Source organism: Ceratotherium simum, chromosome 18 (assembly GCF_057802395.1).
Source record: "Ceratotherium simum simum isolate JZ-2026a chromosome 18, ASM5780239v1, whole genome shotgun sequence".
Taxonomy (NCBI): Eukaryota; Metazoa; Chordata; class Mammalia; order Perissodactyla; family Rhinocerotidae; genus Ceratotherium; species Ceratotherium simum.
This window is the reverse complement of record NC_141917.1, coordinates 24,169,572-24,180,411: the sequence shown is the minus strand read 5'-3', so window position 1 is coordinate 24,180,411 and position 10,840 is coordinate 24,169,572. Positions and strand designations below refer to the sequence as shown.

Genomic DNA, 10,840 nt, shown 5'->3' with positions numbered 1-10,840 from the left:
ATGCTTATCCCTCAGCTATGCTAAAAACACTGCAACTCTCTTTGAGAAATGCCCTTGGCTGCCTGGAAATCACACTTTCAGCCCTCTTGCCTCAATTTGGGACATCTTTGTTCCAATCTCATCTCTGGTGATGGTTTTCATCTGTCCAAATCCTTCCTTCTTCATTTCTCACTGGTATAACTTCTAGGAGCACTCCTTAATAAATCTTCTGCATGAAACTTTCTGTCTCAAAGTATGTTTTTAAGACATACAATCTAATACATCCCCTAAGGATTCCAAACTCTATTTGGCCTCTCATTTCTGAGTGCTCACACACCACTTAAAAATTATTTATAAGGTATGCTTTCATACAGGTGTAAAATTTTGATAAAAATGTTGTTTCCCCTTTGCAAAATTTTAATTATTAGTTTAAGTAGGTTTATTTTTATTATGTTTCTGCAATTCAGTTGCAAATTTGAAGTAAACTAAAGTTTTGTTCTTTTTAACCAGAATAGTGAAGTGTAATTCTAATATATAATTTTTAAGTAACCTAAAGTGTAATTATTGATAATTATTGATATTTGAAATCAATAAAAATAGTTACAGTCTCACATTCCATTTCAGACTATCTTGGCCTTTAATTTCCTAGCCTAATCTTTTTACATAGAAAAATATGTATTGACTATTTTCTTCCATCACATGCCTTCTGCTCCTACAATTTGGCTCAATAGTGTCTCACCAACGGCACCGATATCCTCCATGTCCTGACATCAAATAGATATATTTTGTGTCTCAGTTTTGAATGCTTGGCCGCATTTAAAAGTATTGGCTACTCTGTCTTTTATGAAATATTCTCTAATCTTGGCTTTCTTGGCACCACATTTGCTTACTTTTTCTATATCTTTCCTCACTTATTTTCACTCACTTTTATGTACTTCTATTTCACTAACAGTCTCTTAAATGCTGATGTTCTAATGGTTCCATCCTATTCTTATAAAGGTGGAATCCATATTAAAAACAAGGAATTTACCGTAAAAAAAAAATCATTGTAGAGCTAGCCCTGATGACCTAGTGGTTAAAGTTTGGCACACTCCACTTCAGCAGTCTGGGTTCAGTTCCTGGGTGTGGAATCACACCACTTGTCCATCGGTAGCCATGCTGTCACAGTGGCTCACATAAAAGAACTAGAAGGACTTACAGCTAGAGTATACAACTATGTACTGGGGCTTTGGGGAGGAAAACAAAAGAAAGGAAGATTGGCAACAGAGGTTAGCTCAGGGTGAATCTTTCCTAGCAAAAAAAAAAAAGAAAAAATATCATTGTAAATACAATCAGAAATATGGTGGATAGGATTGGAGAAGTGATACAAGATATACACTGTTTTAAATAGTAACCTAGAGGAGAAAACCTAGATGAACTTGGGTATAGTGATACCTTTTTAGATATAACACCAAAGACATGATCCATGAAAGAAATAATTGATAAACTGGCTTCATCAAAATTAAAAACTTCTGCTCTGCAAAAGACAACATGAAGAGAATTAGAAGACAAACCAGACTGGGAGAAAATATTGAAAAAAACACACTTGATAAAGAATTGTTATCCAAAATGTACAAAAAACTCAACAATAAGAAAGCAACCTGATTCAAAAATAGGCCAAAGTCTTTAACAGACCTCACCAAAAATGATGGCAAATAAGCATATGAAAAGATACTCCACATCATATGATATCAGGAAAATGCCAATAAAAAAAGAAAACAATGAGATACCGCTACACACCTATTAAAATGGCCAAAATCCAAACCAAAACACTAACAAGATCAAATGATGGTAAGAATGTAGAGCAAGAACACTCGTACATTGCTGGTGGGAGTGCAAAATGGCACAGCCACTTTGGAATACAGTTTGGTGGTTTCTTACAAAACTAAACACCCTCTTGCCATACAATTCAGCAATTGTGCTCTTGGGTATTCACTCAAAGGAGATGAAAACTCAGGTCCATGGAAAACTCTGCACACAGATGTTTATAGAAGCTTTATTCATATAAATTGCCAAAATTTTGAAGCAACCAAGATATCCTTTGGTAGATGAATGGATAAATAAACTGTGGCACAATACTATGTTAAATAAAAGTGGTGAAAGTGGTCATCTTTGTCTTATTTCTGTTATTGGAGGGATAGCTTTCAGTTTTCAACCATTGAATCTGTTGTTAGCTGTGGGTTTGTCATATATGGTCTTTATTATGTTGAGATACTTTCCTTCTATACCCATTTTATTCAGACTTTTCATAATAAATGGATGCTGTGTCTTATTGAATGCTTTCTTTGCATCTGTTGAGATGATCATATGATTTTTAGTCTTCATTTTTTTTAATGTGGTGTATCACATTGATTGATTTGTGGATGTTGAACCATCCTTGCATCCCTGGAACAAATCCTACTTGATCATGGTGTATGATCCTTTTAATGTACTGTTGTATCTGATTTGCTAAAATTTTGTTGAGGACTTTTGCATGTATGTTCATCAAGGATACTGGCCTGTAATTTTCTTTTTTTGTGTTGTCCTAGTCGAGTTTTAGTATCAGGGTGATGTTGGCTTCATAGAATGAGTTAGGAAGCTTCCCCTCCTCTTCAATTTTTCAGAAGAGTTTGAGAAGGATAGGTGTTAAATCTTCTTTGAATGTTTGGTAGAATTCACTGGGGAAGCCATCTGGTCCTGGAATTTTGTTTTTTGTGAGGTTTTTGATTATTGTTTGATCTCCGTACTAGTGATTTGACTATTCAGATTCTCTATTTCTTCTTGTTCAGTTTTGGAAGGTTGTGTAATTCTAAGAATTTATTCATTTCTTCTAGATTATCCAATTGGTTGATGTATAGCTTTTTGTAGTATTCTCTTACAATCATTTGTATTTATGTGGTGTTTATTGCAACTTCTTCTCTTTCACTTCTGATTTTATTTATTTGAGCTTTCTTTTTGTTTCTTGGTGAGTCTAGCTACAGGTTTGTCAATTTTGTTTATCTTTTTAAAGAACCAGCTCTTAGTTTCATTGATCTTTTCTATTGTCTTTTCAGTCTCTATTTCATTTATTTCTACTCTGATTTTTATTATTTCCTTCCTTTTACTGGTTTTGGGCTTTGTTTGTTCTTTTTTTTCTAGTTCCTTTAGGTATATTGGAAGAGAGGAAGGGGAGGGCAAAAGGGGCAAAAGAGCACATGTGTATGGTGATGGATGGAAATTAGACTTTGGGTGGCAAACATGATGTAGTTCTTCACAGAAATTGAAATATAATGATGTACACTTGAAATATATATAATGTTATAAACTAATGTTAACTCACTTAAAAAAAACAAAACTGTGACACACTCAGACTATGGAATATTTTTCTGCACTCAAAAGATATAAGCTATCCAGCCATAAAAAGATATGGAGAAATCTTAAATGCATATTACTAAGTGAAAGAAGCCAATCTGAGAAGCCTGCATAACATGATTCCAACTATATAACATTCTGGAAAAGGCAACCTTATGGAGATCATAAAAAGATCAGTGGGTGCTAGGGATGGGGGAGGAGAGGTGAATAGGCAGGGCACAGAGGAATTTTTGGGCAGTGAAAACATTCTGTATAATATTATAATGATGTATATATATTGGTGTACATTTATTCAATCCCATAGAATGGACAGCACTGAGAGTGAACTCTAAGGTAAACTATGGACTTTGGGTGATTATGACGTATTGATGTAGGTTCAATCTTGGAAAAAAATGTACCATTCTGGTGAATGATATGGACAATGGAGGAGGCTAGAGTGGGGGCAAAGAGTATATGAGAAATCTCTGTACCCCTCTTTCAATATTTTTATAAACCTAAAACTGTTCTGAAACAATGAAATATTAGAAAAAAGTAATATATAGTTGTTAAAATGAAAACTATAGATTTAAAAGAGAGTAATGAAGACCAGTATATAAATGAAAGATGTTATGAAAGACTAGAAATCAATAAATTAATAAGAAAAAATCTTATAATCAAATAGCAGAAAATATTCCTAAAATAAAAAAGAACTTAACTTTAATATGATACCAAAATATTCAGGGAAAAAGAATTATTCATACAAAGACTTACTTTAGTGAAGTTATTGAACTTCAAAATTCTGAAAAACTTTCGTAACCAACTACTATTTGAATTTCTCAACAGAAATAAAAAAAGGAAATAATTTCTTCAATATTCTGAGGGGAATGAACTGAAAAATAAGAATTTTAAATTATAAAGTCTACAGATAGAGTTTCAAATATTCATGATCTCAGGACTATAGTTATATCTGAATCATTCTTTGGGGATGAAGGGGTTGATGGAGCTATCCAACACAGAATCAAAATAGAGAACCGAGTTGTAAGTTTTCTTCTATCTGAAATAGATTTAATGTTTACATTAAATTCATTCTAGAAGCACATCTAAACAGTTGTTATAGAACTCAATGTAGTGTTATAACCTCTGATAATATAAAATAATATTAATAACAAAACTGAGAGATAAAATTAGGGAAAATGGGAGACGAGGTATGGTCTAATTTACTAATCCTTCATAGCAGGATTAAACAGTATAAAACACCACCTATATCTTTTAAGTTAATTTTATAATCTCATTTTCTTAAGTTTAGGTCTTTTAAGAATTAATATGTCTGAAAAATCATTTATCTGAAATTTTGCTTATTTCAGAGAGTGATAATATAGTTAGAAATGGTAATAGAGGACATAAGGCAGTAGATATGAAAAGAAGTGGATGTATTTAAGAGATAAGAAATCAAATCAGTAGAGATTGATAATTGGTTGGAAGAGAATGGGAAAATACAAAGGGACAATTTAAAGGTGATACCAATAAAGTTGTTATAATATAAATCAGGATAGGAAAAATAGGAAGAAATATAGATTTATGAGGAAATGTGATAAGCTGAGGTTTGAACATGTTAAGTTTGAGTTACCTTGGAGACATTCAAGTGGCAACTCAAACTATGACACTATGGACTGAATTTCACAAGAGAGCTGGGTCAAATACAAGGTTAAGATTCATTATCACACAGTTGTTACAGCCAAGTAACTGGATGGCATCATCTGAGGAAGCTGAGTCAGAAAAAGAGAGGAAGAGCTAATGAACAAACTCTGGGACACCAACACATCATTGATGAGCAGAAAGCGAGGCTTGTGCTGAAAAGCAGCCAGGGGAAGAGATCTCCATGGAAAGGCCCGGTAGTGAAGGATTTGCATCATATTTGAAAAATGAAAGGCATTCCACCATGGCTAAAGGTGAAATTCAAAATTCATACCTAACATAGAAAACTGAAATCCAAGTGCCTTATGGTTTCAACCCTCAGAGAAATTGATAGCCTGAACACTTTGGGTTAATGAGTTATTTTGTAAAAAGAAGAATATTGGACTGAAAAATTATTATGCATAAAGGCCAGTTAGAGGAGACTGAAATGCTATTGCTTTAGTCTACAAAAGAATGACATAAAGGAATCTACCTGGAAAACTGGCCATTTAATAAATTGAAATATATTAAAATTATGACATAAGAATTTTTGAACAAAGATTGTTGTACTTCGAGGAGAGTTTCGTTATTTTCCATTATTGTTTTGCGTTTTGTTTCTTGTTTTTCTTCTGCTTATATCCAGTGGTTTTTATTTTAAGTCATTTAATATAGACATCATAGGATATAGTTACTCTTGATTGTTTCATAATTACCTAAGTTGTATTAAATTTTAAAAAATATTGGAGACTTGTACGTATGTATAGTGTGTTATATAATTTTTCTGTGCATCATATTTTTAAAGCCAGATCATTCTTTCCTAAACTCTGATATTGGACTCTGTTGAAAAAACCACATTTTTTGGCTGTTACATTTTATTTTTTCCTTCTACTTTATCTTACCCGTGTAATTTATTTTATCTCTCAATAGTTTAAATATGGTTTAACTTTTTAAATTAATGCTTCAGAATATGAAAAGCAGGAAATAAATTAAAAGAGGTCAGCTCTTTGAATTAAATAAAATTAACTCTTGGGAAAAAAATCATAAATCTTTCATGGTGGGTGAATATGGAGTGCTTAACTCTGTATTAATTTGTAGACATAATTGAAAATAATGAATAATGCTTCCTCCAGACTGGTATATACATTTTGAGAGAAAGTAAGATTTTCCTTAGTTTAAATACAGATATTAAAATTTCCCAATGGTTTTCTATTTTTTTTGAAGGGGGGAGAATTTTCTTTTTCATGTTCTTTGTTACAATTTTTAGGTTACATTAAGAATAAACTATCTTGAGTAAATCTATCCAATATGCAGTGGGCCTCAGGCAAAGAAGTGACTCAAAAGTCTTTAGAACTTATCACCTCTTCTTTCCCTTTCTTTGTTTCCCATTATCCACTCTTTCTTAATGTGAATTAGTTTTCCTTTCTGAATTCACGTAAACAAGAAGAAAGAGCTCAGAGACTGACATATTTTCCTACTTCGAATCCCTAGTAAGAGAAAATGTGAACATCTTAGCTTGGGTAAACTAAACACCTTTGGGTCTTTCAAGTAAGTCAGGGACAAGTTATGCCCAGTACAAACCCAGTTATTGGAGAACCTGCATGTGTACCCCAGAGAGATAGTCCTCAGAGATAAGAGAATCCTTCTGAGCTGAGCAGATGCCACCAAAGTTGACTAACACTCATGTAACAAAAGTATCTTCAGGTATGGATTCTCCACTCTGCCTTTTCTGAAATGGTTCAGCCCTTTACATTAGAAATTAAAAAGACAATGCTTTCTCATAACTTCACTAATTTGCACATACTTCCCTCTCCTCCTATAATATTCTCCTGCAATTCTTTAAACCTTACTTCATCAGTTGCTTCCCTGTCCTTCTCTGATCTCCACCAATCTAAGTCAGGTGCTGGCTCTGTCGCAATATCCCATTCACCCTATTCCTATGTAGTACCTTGTCTTTCTCTGTAACAAGGCATACTGTTTATATTATTGTAAATTATTGACCATTTCTTTCTTCACTCACTACCTTTGGTACTCATAAAACAGAATCTATTTCTTTCATTTTTCTATTTCTTGTACCAAAAGCCTGCTAGAATAAACATTAAAAAAGATGAACGAATAAAAATTTGTTATATTTTTATGCAAAATAAAATGTGCTGTTGGATCAGAAATTCACCAACACTTAATATAACATACTTTTTCAAACAAAACAAAAATAAAAAGAATTTGGTCAAAAATGAGCTCAAATAATTGTGGTAAATACATAAGAATGTACACTTGATCTTAGCCAAAAGGCCGAGAAGCGATACATAAGAATGTATATTGGGACTTCTCAGATTAAATTAGTTTTCATGAATTAGAGATTAACCTTGCAAATATTCTGCAAGAGATTTTTAAAAAATGTCCCTGTGTATGATTTTAATGTATAAATAAATGATTGGCTTAAATAGGATCTCATCAGATGCCATATATTTTCTTAGAATCACGTATTAATCAATGATGGCATTTGTAACATGTGGAAAATCAGAGCAGAAAAATATCATACACCCTAACATGCTAAATCAAAATATGTCAAAAATTGAACTTCTCTAATATAATTTCAATTACAACTAACAGGAAATTTTCTACAAAAAAAGTATAATAACTTCTGTTGCCTTTCTCATAATGAAAGAATTATAACTTAGGAAACCCATCCCCCAAAGAAAACATCATTAGTATTTTAGATATTACATAAAACTTAAAACCAAGTATAATATTTTAAGATGTTAAGCAAAAGTAGTTATTAAGGTGGCTACTCCATAAACGTTGTCAACTAATATTGTAAAATATCATAACAAAATTCATTAACTATGACATAATTGGACTATCTTTTGTGCATACACTCTAATATACTATATATGATATTTCATATCTATCATCTGTCTAGCTAATATATAACAGCTTGTTTTAAAAAAATCTTTCTAGTCCTTGAATTTACTACTTATGGCCTTGAGCTTCCTACTTATTGCCTGTAAAAAAATAAGGCATCCTGTTTAAAATGTAGTATATTATTGATACGATGGTTTTCTTGGTCCCCACTTCTCATTTTGAAACAACTGATATATTTAATTGATGTAGTAAAATATATGATAAAATCTTATTTTCCAAGAAATGTTACTAATCAGAAAGAGAAGTTCATGTGCAAATAATGACATGGTTCTGAATTCATCTTTTAAAATATCATATATAGGTTAAGTAGTTTACTTGATTTTGAAAATATGCTTCATTGTAAGTATTAGCACTGACCAGAAGTAGTCTGACCCTTCTCCCTCTGCAAACATGACAGGATGATACTTCCCACCCATGTGAAGGCAGTTATGGCCACATTATTTAGACTAGCAATGACATGTGAATGTTAATGGTCTGTGACATGTTCTGCCATGAACTTTAAGATGGAGTCTATCCTTCTTCAATTTCCTCTTCCGTCTGCCAAGGTGACCATCAGTGGTTCAGATAGTGACTGCTTCATTTATATATGCCTCTGGTAGGGATCATGATGAACATGTAGCAAGAATGAGAATTATAATGTTTACCTTTGTTATTGAAGCAGAAGGAAATGTGTTGTAATAATATTACTCATTCTTTTCATTTACTTTGATATATATTTTATACTAAAATAAAATTCCCATAGTGAATAGTTGTAACAAGTACTTGTGTCACTACTAACAATTAAAATGATATATTTGTACATTCATGAAACAAGTTCCCGTTTATATTTACAACATGAAGGATAATATATAACTTCAAATACTGAGACCTTACAACTGGATTAAAGCTTAAAATGCACAAAAATATTTATTCATTGATTCACTGGTTCAAAATATTCATTAATTTTAAGTGAGCTAATATACGTAAAGCACGTACAACAGGACCTACCACATATTAAGAGCTATGACAGTGTTAGCTGCTATTATTTTTTGTGTGTGTGAGGAAGATTAGCCCTGAGCTAACATGTGTTGCCAATCCTCCTCTTTTTGCTGAGGAAGACTGGCCCTGGGCTAACATCCGTGCCTATCTTCCTCCACTTTATATGGGACACTGCCACATCATGGCTTGACAAGCGGTGCATCGGTGTGCGCCCTGGGGTCCGAACCCCCGGCCGCCATAGCGGAGCCCGCACACTTAACCGCTATGCCACTGGGCCGGCCCAGCTGTTATTATTTTTTATTTGGCAAATATTTGAGTCCAATTTAACGTTAAGTATTGTTCTGGGTGTCAGAAATACAGCACAGAACAAAATAGAAAAACTGTTTCCCTCCTGTAATTTATATTCTGTTAGAATCAATTAGATGATTGAGAAAGAAATAACTTAAATAAAATTATTATAAAATAAAATGAAGTATGAGGGTCAACTGGGGAGTCTACTGTCTAAAGAAGGCATTCAGTTTTAAATAGTATAGAAAGAGATGGCTTCACTGATAAGGTAAAATTTGGCCAGAATGGTAGAGTGGTCAAGCTATCTAGGTCTTGAGGAAAGAGTTTTCTGGGTACCTGGGCTAGCAGGATCAACGTCTACTAGGCTGAAGCATGCCTGGTGATGCTGGGAAAAGCAAGACAGCCAGTCCAGCTGGCTTCTAGTGAGCAGGAGAGAGAACAGTGGTACAAGAATCAAAGATGAAGACCCAGAGGCAACGCAGGTCAGATCCTGGAGGGATTCTTATGTGGTTTAAAGAATTTAGATTTAATTCTCTATGAGACAGGAAGTCATTGGAGGGTTGGAGCAGAGAAGTCGACTGTGTAGCTTATATTTTAAAGGATCACTCTGTTTGTGTTCAGGAGAAAGTAAGAGGGTAAAGGTCTAAGAGGGAGATGGGGTTGGGAATGAACATTATTACAGTAGCCTGATCAAGGTGGTAACTGTGGAGGTGGTGAGAAGCGGTCAAGTTTTGGTATATTTTGAAGATAGAACCAACAATATTTACTGATGGATTGAATGTAGAATATGAAAAAACAAAAGGAATCAAAGATAAGCTATTCATTAAGTGAGATGGGAAATGCTATAAGAGTTTGACAGAGAAATATCAGCTTGTTCTAACTGCTGTACTAATAACTTTTCTGTTTGATACCTTAATTATAGATGTCGTTTCAATGCCCAGATGAGCAGAGCATGTTTTCCTGGCTAAAATGAACACAGGCAGGATGAGAAACAGGAAGCTACCATGGATAATCTTTTTGATATGACTCTCCCCTGTCTCCGAGGTATCACCAGCCAGTCAGGACACCGACATACCTGCTTATTATTATTGCTAATCATCCTGTCCTTTTCTGTTGATTCACCTCCCACTGACATTAGATGCCACATCCAAGAAAGGATCATTCCTGGAGAGTTCTTCTTTTTAAATTCATCTTCCACCTGGTTTTTCCACTGTGGCTTACTTTTCCCTCCTTATCATGAAATAAATCTCAGGTGAACAAAATATTTAATATACATGAATATAGCTGCAGATAAATACAGAAAGAATACACAACTGAATATTTCTATTAGCTTTGCACGTGGAAAGTGTAACAACATACAAAGGAAAGGATAGTAATATTGCATATAGAGTTTCCTTAAAAAAAGTCTTTATAATCTAAGTCTGCCAGCTCAGTACTTCCTCCAGCATAAGAACAGGTCTCTATCCCATTTTGTGATTCCTTCTGAGAATCTCCAAAGGGTCAAAATTGTACTCTGTAAACTGCAGTCATCATTTCATAGCTATTTGTCTGCATCTACTTTCTGCAACACTGAATAGATTGTTTGACTTCCAAAACCCATCATGAGAATCTAATATTTATGCAGTGATTGGAAATTCTGATTGTTTCAAAA

At 33.5% G+C, this 10,840-nt stretch overlaps 1 pseudogene; it reads right to left on the bottom strand.

Moving 5' to 3' along the window:
• Positions 1–7,214: 7,214 nt before the first annotated feature.
• LOC147914593 (U2 spliceosomal RNA) lies at positions 7,215–7,302 on the bottom strand (annotated as a pseudogene).
• Between the last annotated feature and the right edge of the window lie 3,538 nt (positions 7,303–10,840).